Source organism: Rhipicephalus microplus, chromosome 10, assembly GCF_043290135.1.
Source record: "Rhipicephalus microplus isolate Deutch F79 chromosome 10, USDA_Rmic, whole genome shotgun sequence".
Classification (NCBI taxonomy): Eukaryota; Metazoa; Arthropoda; class Arachnida; order Ixodida; family Ixodidae; genus Rhipicephalus; species Rhipicephalus microplus.
In genome coordinates this window covers 12,052,063-12,064,453 of record NC_134709.1, presented here as the reverse complement: position 1 = coordinate 12,064,453, position 12,391 = coordinate 12,052,063, and positions in this window count along the sequence as shown.

Here is a 12,391-nt window from a genome sequence, read left to right as displayed (position 1 = left end):
AGAAAGGGAAAAATTAAAAAGAAAGATAGAAGAGCAAGAAAGAGAAAATAAAATGGAGGGAAGCAGATACGTAAGGTCACAGTTTCACTGCAAGGTCGAAACAATGAATGCAGTATAGAAAAATTGGAATATTGCTACAAGAGCGGCAAGCAGCTCGAAACGTGCAGTGCGCTGCTCAAGCACAAAAGGCGCACGAGAAGAACACAGACAAAACGAGCATAAGCTAACAACTGTAACAGTTGCTACTTTGTGTTTAAGCAATGCGCTCCTTTTGCAAATGTGGTCATTGCAGCGAGTGAAGGGACCATCTTGCACCCTCTAGCTCCAACCCAAATCTTGCAGTGAAAGCGATAAATGTACAAACCTCACCTTTTGCGAGATAAACATGTGCGACAATGCCTTGTAGGGCAAAGTACAGGTGGTAGAGGTAGAATTAGCGCACACATCGCAAGGAGCGGGGCAACGACCTTTAAAGTGCACCTTTCGCGCTATCTCGCTGGGGACGAAAAGAACACTCAGGAAAGCTTCTGAGCTCTTTGTATTGCCAGTGGTAAATGATTTAATCGAGCCCGCTTATAACGATGCTGGTTTTAACAACATATCAGTTATAACAATGAGAAGCTGCTCTCCCGTCAATTTTTGTCTGTTTTCGCTGGTTAGGAATCGGTGTTCTTGATTTATTCCGAAAAAATCTGATAATCACTCACCGGTAAATTTGTTTCCGATTCTAGTTTATCCAATAAGCTTTGAATTTTAAAGGGCATTTTCACAACTGACAATCATCAGTTGCATGTAGCGCACCTCCGTTATTGGCAGTAACCACGTAAAATATGCTTGGTTCTTTTACAACAGGCTTTAATGTTGTAATACAAACAAACCCAGGTGTTTTGTATTTAGCTATGTCTTCTCGTATGCGTACTAGTTAGCGCAATCAAACCTTCCGGACATCGAAGATACACTTGGGGTGTTCACATGTTTTCGTTTTTTGATGCCGTTTCGCCTAAGAATTCGCTGTATTGAGAATGATGTTATTAATAGGCTCTTCATTTTTTATTGAGAAAAGGATGCAGACTTGGAGAAAAAGCTCAGGAGGGGCTTGACTAGCTCCTTCTCTGCCCACAAGTATGCTTGGGTGAGTTTACAGCAGAGCACATCAACAGCCTCATCAACAGGGTAATTGAACAAAGAGTGAGACAAAGCGAAAGGACGGAAATACGTCTCTATCCGCAGCAATGAATCGCACTTCCATTGAGATTAAAATTAAAGACATTCCAACTTATATTACAAAACTGAATGCCGAATTTTGGAGTATACAAGATTGGTAATTGTGTAATTCACATCGGAGAGTTTAAGAACGTTGCAATGCAAAGCTTTGTGTTTCCGTTGTACATGCGTCGTATACGACAACCTCTTGTGGACTTCCATAAAGCGACGAATGCTAACAATACATCCACAATGTCCTCAAGATATGCGTACGCTAATCTAAAGCTATCTGCTCGGCCAAAGCTTTCGAGGTTGTGCGCTAGAGAAAATACGGGTGAGCGCAAACCACGTGGGTGCAATAAGAGGTACCGCAAACCATTTAATTGTGCCTTGTGTTAAGGGTGTAGCCTATTACAATTTGCTTAAATGTCGCGATGAGCCCTACAGGCTAAGCAGGCATCGATAAGAATGCCACGAACGATCGCTTGCGATAGCACAGGTACAACGTCAAGAGGCTCGTCTTGTTGCCGTGTATTGTACATGTTGTGGTTGCGAACCTCTGTTCCGGGCCCGTAGCCAAGCGGATGTGCCCCAGGCCCCCACCCACCCTTCGAAATTTTATTGGAGGGGCTGTTTTACCGAGGAAAAATGATTAAAATAGGTGCTTTTTAAGGCCTTCAACCTTTTTAAGCCTTTAATAGGCTTAAAAATAGGCCTTTTTAAGGCCCCACGCCGGGAAAAAATCCTGGCTACGGGCCTGCCCTGTTCGACAGCGTACATTCGCTGGCCAGAAATTCTGACCAACTCACGATGGAAATCATTGAAGCAGTGGCGATCAATAGTAGAGACGCTGTAGTAAGTTGCCCATCAACCTGTTTATCAGAAACGCAAATGCCATTTCTGTCGCATCAGCCACCAGTTCGATTTGCTAGTGTCAATTGCTTTGGGTCCCCCCCACCCCCTCTCATCTTCTTTAGATGTGAAGCAACTTTTGCTCGGGGCTGTATCTGTCACTCGGTGACCGTCCGCTCCTGCACTGCGCGTGCACCAACTCTGCCCTCCTCCTCGCGTGAGCACGAAGATGTGCGAGGTGGTGGGGTGGAGGAGCGCTGCTTTCCGTTTCGTTTCTCCTCTCCCATTCACCTCTCCACCCCAGCTGTACGCTCGTATATAATGCTGCGCTCGCTTGCTCCGTTGCCCTCTCCTAGCCGCTCTGGGGTGTCACGAGGTAATACACACAAATTGGGGAGGTAGAGTGCCGTAGGTGGCATACAACATATACTCAACTCCACACAAAAATTAAACATTCACGGAAAAATACCAGAGGAAGCAGAAAACAGAAACACAAGTGAACACCAGTGCTATTTTGCATCCCCACATGACTTCCTTTAGTGGGAGATGGCGTACTTTCTTTCTTAGCCTGATGTTGTCCATGTATGTATGACCACGGGCAATAAACACCAAGTTGTCAGCGCTCTGTCCGATCTTGCTCTTCCACCGACCCTGTAATTCTTTGCCCTACTAGCTGCCTGAACTATGTACTTACCAACTAGCCCACCAGTCTGTCCTTCTGAGCTTTGCAGTTCTCATCGTTTTGCCAACACAACCACTACCAGATGCAGGGTCTGCAGCGACGTGCCGCTCTAGCGATGACGTCACGTGACGTTTTTTTAGGTCACGTGACCCCAAGCTTTTGGGCGCCGCCCTTCCCGATCGTGACATCTGTACGAATTATCCCACCTTGATGGACTTTCCAAAGAAGTTATTGTCGTTTTTGAGCTCTTCCGAAGTTTATGAAAAAATTATTGATGCATGCTGTGAGAGGTTGGTGCTTCTCGAGTCATCATCAGAAGCAAATGAAAGTTTTAGTGAGCACCAACTCATGTCAAACGTAGGAAGGAAAGTGTGCACTTAAGAGACAATTTTACGACTCTGGACGTTGTATATAATGCTGCGATACTGTCAGATTTCGCCACTGTTGAACTGTGCTTGGCCCGGAGGGCTGGTTGGCTTACAGGCCTGACCACACACACGCGTTACAGCGCGTGGCTTTCTGACGCGGCGCCCTCTCCCTATGGAGAGAGGGCGCGGGGCCACGCGAAGCTTCGCGCCCTCTCTCTCTCTCTCTCAATAGGGAGCTAGCCCGGCACTGCGTCTAAAAACCACTGTTACGACCGGCCCTGGGGAGCCAAGCAGGAAGAGTTTGGGGGGAACCGGTTTTTGACCTGACGGTGTCGTCCACCCCCACCTCCCCATTCGGGTTCCTCCTCGCCGGAAGAGCTACGGGGTCTGCTGTGCGTTCGTGACCATATTTGGTAACATTTTGGGGCGCCGGGACCATATATGGTGTTGGGTTGTGCCACTCCTTGTGTTGTGAGAGGTGTTTTCCCCTCCCTCGTGGCCGAGGTGCCGGCGACACCGTATTGGCTGACGATGCGGACAAGGCGCCCAGTGTCAACAACGTGGCGCTATAAAATGCCGAAGACGTTTTGTATCGCACGCACTCTTCTCTCTTTGGGTCAGTTGACCACTTCTCCACATGTAAATAAATCTCTGTTGTTCGTTCGGGCGCTTCTTCTCGCTGAATTGTTGGACGATGGATCCTGCGACGGGGCCAGCTACCGAAAACGAGACCGGCAGGACCCGGAGTCCCAACAACTGGATGGCAGCGGCGGGATGCTGATAACCCCGAAAGCGACCACTGGACGGAGTGAGCCCGAAGTTCAACAACGGGACGACAGGAGAAGGATAACACGAGCTCATCGACTTCCAAAGGGAATCGAACGGCACTTCTGAGAGGCACGACGCCGGAGACATGACTGCGAACTGGGTGAGTGCCGGCTTTCTCTGTTAAATTTTACCAGGCATTTACCATATGTGTTAAGTAAAAGCTGGTAGAGAGGGGCTGTCTTGGTCATTGTGTTAACAGGTAATTTGCGTCAGGCGGAAATTGTGTGATAGCTTGGTTAAGCTCTTTCTGTCAGTGGCGTCAAGGTTAACAGTGGCAGGGCAGGATTCCGTATAAGAGCTTTTTGAAGCTTTATTTGTAGACTAAGTTAACGGAAAACTTGAGGCAAGGCAGGAACCTAGAGCTGTCGTTGCCGTCAAGGTTAATTAGTTGCAGGACAGGAATCTTTGTGGAACAGAGACAGCGGTACTGGAGGCAGCCATGAATCTGAAATCCCTGCGAAAGTCCATGTTGCTACTTGCAAGGGAGTTGAATCTGGAGGTGTCGGACTCTCAAAGAAAGCCAGAGCTGATAGAGGCGATTCTCGCATTGGGGGCGGAGGATGACGAGCTGTCAGAATGTGTCGAGGAGATTCAGGAGAGGCAAGCGGCAGAGGCCGAAAGAAAGGCGGCCGAGGCCGAAAGGAAAGCGGCAGAAGCCGAAGCAGATAAGATGCGAAAGCACGAGCTTGAAATGAAGCGCCTCGATTTAGAGATTAGCCATAATAGTAGAGCAGGAGGCAGCGAGGCATCCGGTACAGCAGAGCGGGTCAGGTTCAAAATGACGGACCTAATGAGATCGTACAAGCTAGGGGAGGACATTGGGCTGTTCCTCGTCAACTTTGAGAGAACTTGTGAAAGGCAAGGTTTCAGCCAGGATACATGGTCTCAACGCTTGTTGTCCCTACTTCCGGGGGAGGCCTCAGAAGTAATCGCGCGCCTCACGAAAGAGGAGGCTGACGAGTACAGTGAGGTAAAGTCGAGCCTTCTCAAGAAATACAGGTTGTCAGCGGAAGGTTTCAGACAAAAATTTCGCAACGCCGTAAAAGAGAGCAATGATTCATACCCGGAGTTTGCTTACAAGTTAATGGCCAACATGGGGGAGTGGCTGAAAGAGGCAAAGGCGTATGGGAATCATGACAAGGTGCTCGAGTGTATCGGTCTGGAACAATTCTATCAAAGGTTACCAGAAAAGGTGAGGTTCTGGGTTCAGGATAGACCAGACGTGAACACCGTAACAAAAGCCGCAGAGCTCGCTGAAGAATTCGTTACGCGCCGCGCCCTCGGGGCACACAGCGAGCCTAAAAGGGAAAAATTCCTACGGCCGAATAAGGCGCCGTTTAGAAAACAACCGACAAGTCTCGCACAAAAGGGTGAGGAAAACAATTCATCTAACCATGGGGCGTCGGCAGAGGCAAGCAAAAGGAAATTTGAGGCGAGAAAACCGGCTGCTTGTTTCAATTGCCACAAAACAGGGCACTTCGCGAAAGACTGCCCGAAAGAAAAGGTGGCCTTTTTATCTATAAATGAAGCCGACGAGAACATGAAGTTGTTAGCCCTATATGTACGACCTTACCGTGAACGGCAAGCAGTGTCGGGTTCTTAGAGACTCCGCAGCCACTATGGACGTAGTTCATCCGTCTTTTGTTCAGTCCGGACAGTATTCAGGAGACTGTGCCTGGATTAGACAAGCCGTAGAAGCAAACAGTCAGTGCCTTCCCGTAGCTAAAGTTGTCCTTAAAGGCGCATTTGGAACATTGGAAACAGAAGCCGCGGTATCGCCATATCTACCCCCTCAGTATCCTTACTTATTTTCAAATAAGTCAGATCAAATGCTGAAGGAGAAAGGTCTAACGTTGGGAGAAGGCATAGTGCAGGCACTGACTAGATCAAAGGCACGTGCGCTGGCTGCGAGAGCAACATTCACTGAGGCAAACAAGCCTCAAATTGACAACGGGCCTGGTTGCGAGTTGGACACCACGGAAACAAATCGACTTGTGCGAGAACAGGCTGCAGAAGCCGTAGTCGCGGAGGCAACCATTCCTAAAGGCGACGTTGAACCTCCTCCCGAATTGGAAGGGGTCAATTACGCCTCGTTGACCGAGCAAATAGAGAATGCCATTGCTCCCAAGCCGATTCCTGGTAGTACAGAGGATAGCACAGAGGGTGACACATTCCAGGTACTAGGAACTACAAAAGAGTTGTGTGTCATGCCAACTTCGGATAATTTCAGTCGGCTGCTGCAGGTGAGCCCCGCTTCATTAATAACCGAACAAAAGGGTGACCCAACGCTTAAGCAATTCCAGGACAGTTCGAAAGAGGGAATCGCCAAACGAAATGTGAGATTCCAAGAGAGGAGCGGCATACTCTATCGAAAATATCTAGATAGGCGAGGAGGAACCCGAATGGGGAGGTGGGGGTGGACGACACCGTCAGGTCAAGAACCGGTTCTCCCCCAAACTCTCCCTGCTTGGCTCCCCAGGGCCGGTCGTAACACCACGCGCTGACGCGCTGCAACGCGTACGTGTGGTAAGGCCTCCAAATGACGCCATTACGAAATTTCGCTGTCGTATGCTGTGATCGTACGCCTTTGTCGTCGCATGGCGTGTACACTCCTTCTGCAATACATTTAGCGTGCGCTCGCGTCAAGAGGAAGTCGTTTTCCTTTTGTTCTTGAAGCACCATGAGGATGAAAAGTGTGGAGTACTTCGAGGGCCCGGGTTGTCGTACGCTGTCATCGCCTGACGTAGCGCAGGCAGAACCACGTATAAGGAAATAGAAAAATAGCAAGAGGAAGACGCTGATAAAGAGAAAGGAAGAAATGAGGAGAAATAGGAAATATAAAATGAGAAAGAGGGAAAATGGAAATAGAAAAAAATCTCCATCTACAAATACATTAGGTCAAGCGTACAATTTTCTATGTAATCTGCAATATTTCTATTATATGCCCTACATTATTCTAAAACTTCGTACTACCACTCAATTCATGGCCAATCCCCCACAGTTAATAGGTGAACGAAAACAAGCAAAGCTGCCCAGTTCCGCACTTCTTCCATTCTTTCAGGCTTGACCCCACTAGGGCGAAGCTGCTTCATTTTTTTTTTAAATCTCAATCGATGTACCGATTCTTCCACGCCCACCCCCTAAAGTTTGCTTCACCTAACGTGGTTTTGCACTGCCTCCAAGATTGGAAGCATTGCGAGCTTTCTAAGAATCAGCCAGAATTGCGCATTCGTGATCGTCCCAGTTTGACAAAGCGATGATGTCGCCACGATTGTGTCATGTGGTGACGTCATCACGTCATTATGACCATTTGCGTAACTCGTGTTGACGCCACCGATTGTCACTTTTCGTGTTTCATGAGGCATCTAAGACTTTCGCCTTAACATGGCGGAATTGGACAGCGTGTCTTCTCTCTGTCCCAACTATTAGAAGTCCCAACTACCGCGTGCTTACAGGAGGTTTTCAGAAGCCTAGAATGGGAACAGTTAGGGATAAGAGTTAATGGAGAATACCTTAGTAACCTGCGCTTCGCCGATGACATTGCATTGCTGAGTAACTCAGGGGACGAATTGCAACTCATGATTACGGAGTTAGACAAGGAGAGCAGAAAGGTGGGTCTTAAAATGAATCTTCAGAAAACGAAAGTAATGTACAACAACCTCGGAAAAGAGCAGCGCTTCGAGATAGGTAATAGTGCACTTCAAGTTGTAAAAGACTATGTCTACTTAGTGCAGGTAATAACCGCAGAGCCTAACCACGAGATTGAAGTAACTAGAAAAATAAGAATGGGGTGGAGCACATTCGGCAAGCACTCTCAAATTATGACAGGTAGATTGCCACTATCCCTCAAGAGGAAGGTATATAACAGCTGTATCTTGCTGGTACTTAGCTACGGAGCAGAAACCTGGAGACTTACAAAGAGGGTTCAGCTTAAATTGAGGACGACGCAGCGAACAATGGAAAGAAAAATGGTAGGTGTAACCTTAAGAGGCAAGAAGAGAGCAGAGTGGATTAGGGGACAAACGGGGGTTAAGGATATCATAGTTGAAATAAAGAAGAGGAAATGGACATGGGCCGGGCATGTAGCGCGTAGACAGGATAACCGCTGGTCATTAAGGGTAACTAACTGGATTCCCAGTGAAGGGAAGCGGGTTAGGGGGAGACAGAAGGTTAGGTGGGCAGACGAGATTAAGAAGTTTGCGGGTATGAATTGGCAGCAGCAAGCACAGGACCGGGTTAACTGGCGGAACATGGGAGAGGCCTTTGTCCTGCAGTGGACGTAGTCAGGCTGATGATGATGATGATGATGATGATGATGATGATGATGATGATGATTCACACAACTTGGTTACGAGACCAAATTGTCCGCTTGCTACTAACCATGAACCGTTGTATTTTGATTAAATAATAATAAACTGAACTGAGAGCGTGCAAAAGAGCTTGTCATCCGCGATATTTTGGCATGAGTTTGATTTATTAAAAATGAACCTCGTTTGTTTGCGGTTCTGACCAAGCCTTACATCAATGCCGGCAGATGGCGCGCCGCGTTCACTCAAAGAAACGGAGGGAGAGAGAAGAGAAAGAACGCCCTGTCAGCTACACCAGCGCCGTCTACAGAGGTGAACGCGTGCCGGCACCAGGTAGGGCTAGCTGTGCGCTCGGCTTCGACGCGGGTAAACGACACTACGACACTTGCAAGGGCGCCACGCCGCTACCAGCGGCGGCCTCTGAGGGGTGCGGAGGAAGGAGGAGGGGGGAGAGGGGGCGTGGCCGTATAAGCGCCAGCAGGACGAACGTGGTCCAGAAATGGGGGGTCCGCGCGCATGCTGTGCTGATGTCATCGGCTATCTTTTTACTGGGGGGGAAGTGGCTGCCGGTCGCGTCTATTTTCGGGATCGCCCGGCCACCGCGCTACCTGCCCGACATACTCCAGTGCAGCTGCTCTCTGGCGACGCGAAGGCGCACACCACACGCCGGCGTGGCCACGTACGAGTCGCAAATGTGGTCATACGCGATTTGCTCGTCGAGTAAATTTTATCGCATCACCCATGACGTGAGAGTTACGGAAGAATTCGCTGTTGGACGAGTTGGTGCATGTCTTGACACGAAAGGATGTACTGAGTATGTGCTGCAAAAACAAAAGGAAGACACATGTAACAGACGCACAGCTTATTTTGCCTTTGTGTCTCCCTTTTGCCATCGTTTCTTTGCGCAGCATATACTTGCTATATAGATCAGGTCAGGTTACTAAGTCTAACTCCCGAACCGGCGCAGTCAGATGAAGTCTTGAGAAAAATGGCGCTGACTGAGAGGGAAAACTTGCCACCTGACGGAGATCTCTATCTAAAAGTATTCATTATGGTTATGCCTCCCACGCTGTTTTTATTGACGTTTATAACAAGCGAATAAAAAAATAAAAATAAAGTGACAAGGTTAAATAAGAAGTCTTGTAAAGCGTGCTTTCATTCTTGCAACTAAGTATTGCAACAAAGCCAGCTTTATGGCTTCATTAGCGTTTTATGAGTTGGGTCTTGAAGCTTTCTCCACGCTTAAAAAAATAATATAGAGCGCATCTTATGACAAACAGACCAATAAATGGAAGAAAAAAAGTAACTAAACTACGTGGTTAGTTAAAGAAAAGGATGAAAAAAAAAGGCCTGTACATGGGCATCGTCAGGATCTTGTGTTGGGAAAGGGGGGTGCAAACCTGCCTTTCATCGCGTTTGGTGTTGGGGGTGCTGCTGTGTCTGGTGGGGGAGGCAAATGCTGGTGTCGTTTTAAGGGGGTGGGGGGAGAAGGGAGTGCGTCTTTGTACCCCCTGCCGACGCCGGGCCATGCTGTTTCCGAGTGCTAAATGGGAAAATGCTATTCTCAGTTTTTTTTTTGTTGTTGAGCACAAACGCACCAAAGTGACGTGTGGTGTCGATCACACAGTTGCAATTGGATGACGCTTCCCAACCTTGCTGGCCGTTCTTACGTCAGTCATGGTACACGCGAGAGCAGTAAATAGAACTCGCTTTCGTTCGACAGTGCGCAATAGAATTCGGGCAACACGCTTCATCCGGTCACGGCGGGCCGCCTTGGCGGTCGAGAAACACATCGCGAAGCGAATTTTTGAATACTCAGGCGTGTCTTGCTGGAAGTTAACGCATGACAACCCTGTTGACAAGGGGAAACTGGTGTGACTGTAAAACTCGCAAGGTCCCTTGTACATTCACCTAAGATGACTCGAAGGCTAAAACAGTCTTTTTTTCCCTTGTTAGTTGATTCATCATAAGGAAGCAGGGAACATGAGCCATGGCTTAGCGCCTTTTTCATTTTATTCTCTTGACGTCGCGCTCTCTCCGGTTTCGCTAGCCACCCAAAGGAGGGCGCTACAGTGGCATCGTGTAACGTAAAGTTACGTGACGCCACAGCAAAATTTGTGACGTCATCATAACGCAAGTTTCGGCACCTGTCACGTCAAATGGGGACGTCATCACGTGATGATTTTTTTTTTCATCACTCGTCCTTGTTCAGCGGGACGGGGGCCGTTTGATGAGATATCTGAGGCTTTCGCTTTAATGAAACCTCGGTAACACGATATTCACATTGGTTTAGGGCTATCCGAGGGGATTGCCGGGGCGAGTGAAGATAGCCTATTTGTGACTCCACTCGTGAAGTCTATTTCTAGAGCCGATCTACCGAATAAAGCTTGCGCTACTTACGCATAGTTTGACCTTTCTGGGTATTTCCTAAAGGTGAAAGCCTCGCATGTCTCGTGCGAAGGTGGCCTTGAAAAGAGAGCCGGAGTGAAGGAGAAGGAAAAAAAAAAAAGATAACGTTACGTCGAAGGGAGTGAAAGCATGACCATGCGTGCATACATGATGATAAAGAAAATTAATTGAGCAGTGAGTTAATGAGGAAAATTTAGAATTGCAAGAGGTAAATAAATTTAATTACATTTACATCCGTTAAATTTAATGAACAGTGAAGTAGTTAATGAACAACATTTATTATAGATAATTTGTTAACGTTAGATGTTCATATAACGCACACGGTAATATAGACAAAAGGATGGCTTTCGCCTTCGAGTGGTGTTAGGCGAATGCGTAACATATAGGTACTGGGATTTCTTTTTTTCGCCAGGAATCTTGACCACATATTTCCAACAACGCAATCTTGCACAGCACTTTTAAGGGCCTCTCCCCACTTGTGTGAATCGCACAATATTTTTTTCCATCAACAATTAGTTGAAACATCTTAGCGGCTTTCCCAGCATTTATCATTATGCAGGTTTACATTAAATGCTGCAAGTTAATGATCAAAATAAGAACCTACCTACGGAGGCACACTGGTGCCAGTTTTCATTATCGTTCTTGTCACTAGTTTTTTTTTTTTTTCATCTCCTCTTTCGAGTAAAGAAGCAAGCTGGATAACTTTCCTCGGGATGACCTTCCTGCAGTCCATTAACTAATATGGCCTCTTTATCTCTCAGGATGCCCCGTAAAAGTATACGGGACAGTAATCGTCCCGTTTGCTCTGTGTTATTTGCTTGTTTACGGAACAGTGTTAGCTTCATTCTGCCAGGACCCAGCTTGTCTTACCAATCGTTCATTCATCCAGCGTTCTTAATGAATGGCGGCTGAATGGACGATGCATCCTTTTTCTCCCCCCCCTCCCCCGTTCCCCGGTTCAGGTTAGCCTACCGGGCTTAGCCCAAGTTAACCTCCATACTTTTCTTCTAGTCTATTCTCTGCCTCTCTGAATCAAAATACGCGGTACTTAATCATTTCGCCTGCTTCCAAATGCGACCACCGCTGCCGCAGTCGAACTCGCGGCTAGAGGGGCAGCATCAGAGCATCGTGACCGCTGAACCACCGTGCAGGCTCGGAATGAGTGTCACGTCGAGCAGACGTTGTATTGGTAGCACCTCGAGGGCGGAGGTTATGCAAAGGGCTTGCATTTGAAGGTGAATCGAATGAAGGCATGTTTTCTTGTAACTACGGAAAAAGTTATCTGTACTTTCGGCGATCGTTTCACGGCGACTGTGTACAAAGGGGCATGCCGTTACCGCCACGCCCACTCGTCGCACCGGCAAGGGCACCGGGAGACAAAAAACAATGAACAGTGAGTTCAACCAAGAGAGAGTGAGTGGGAGGGGAGAAGGTCGAGTGAGGGTAGCCCGGCCGTGGGAAAAGCGCGGAAACAGTGTCTTGGGCCTGGAGACTGCAGCCATGGATGTTGGGCAGTGACTTCGGTCTTTTCTTTATTTTCTGTTTCTTTCTGCGCGTACCGCGACACCAGAACTGGGCTACGAGAAAAATAGGACGAAGTAGAGGGAGAGAGAGAGCGAACGGCTGATTTTGAAAAAGAAAAAAATGTTGAGTGCCGTCCGAACCCGCCAAAAGTGAGCTCTGGCTTACCCTTGCCCTTCTGTGCGAACGTCAAGTCAAGCCGTAAACGGTAGAAACGTAAA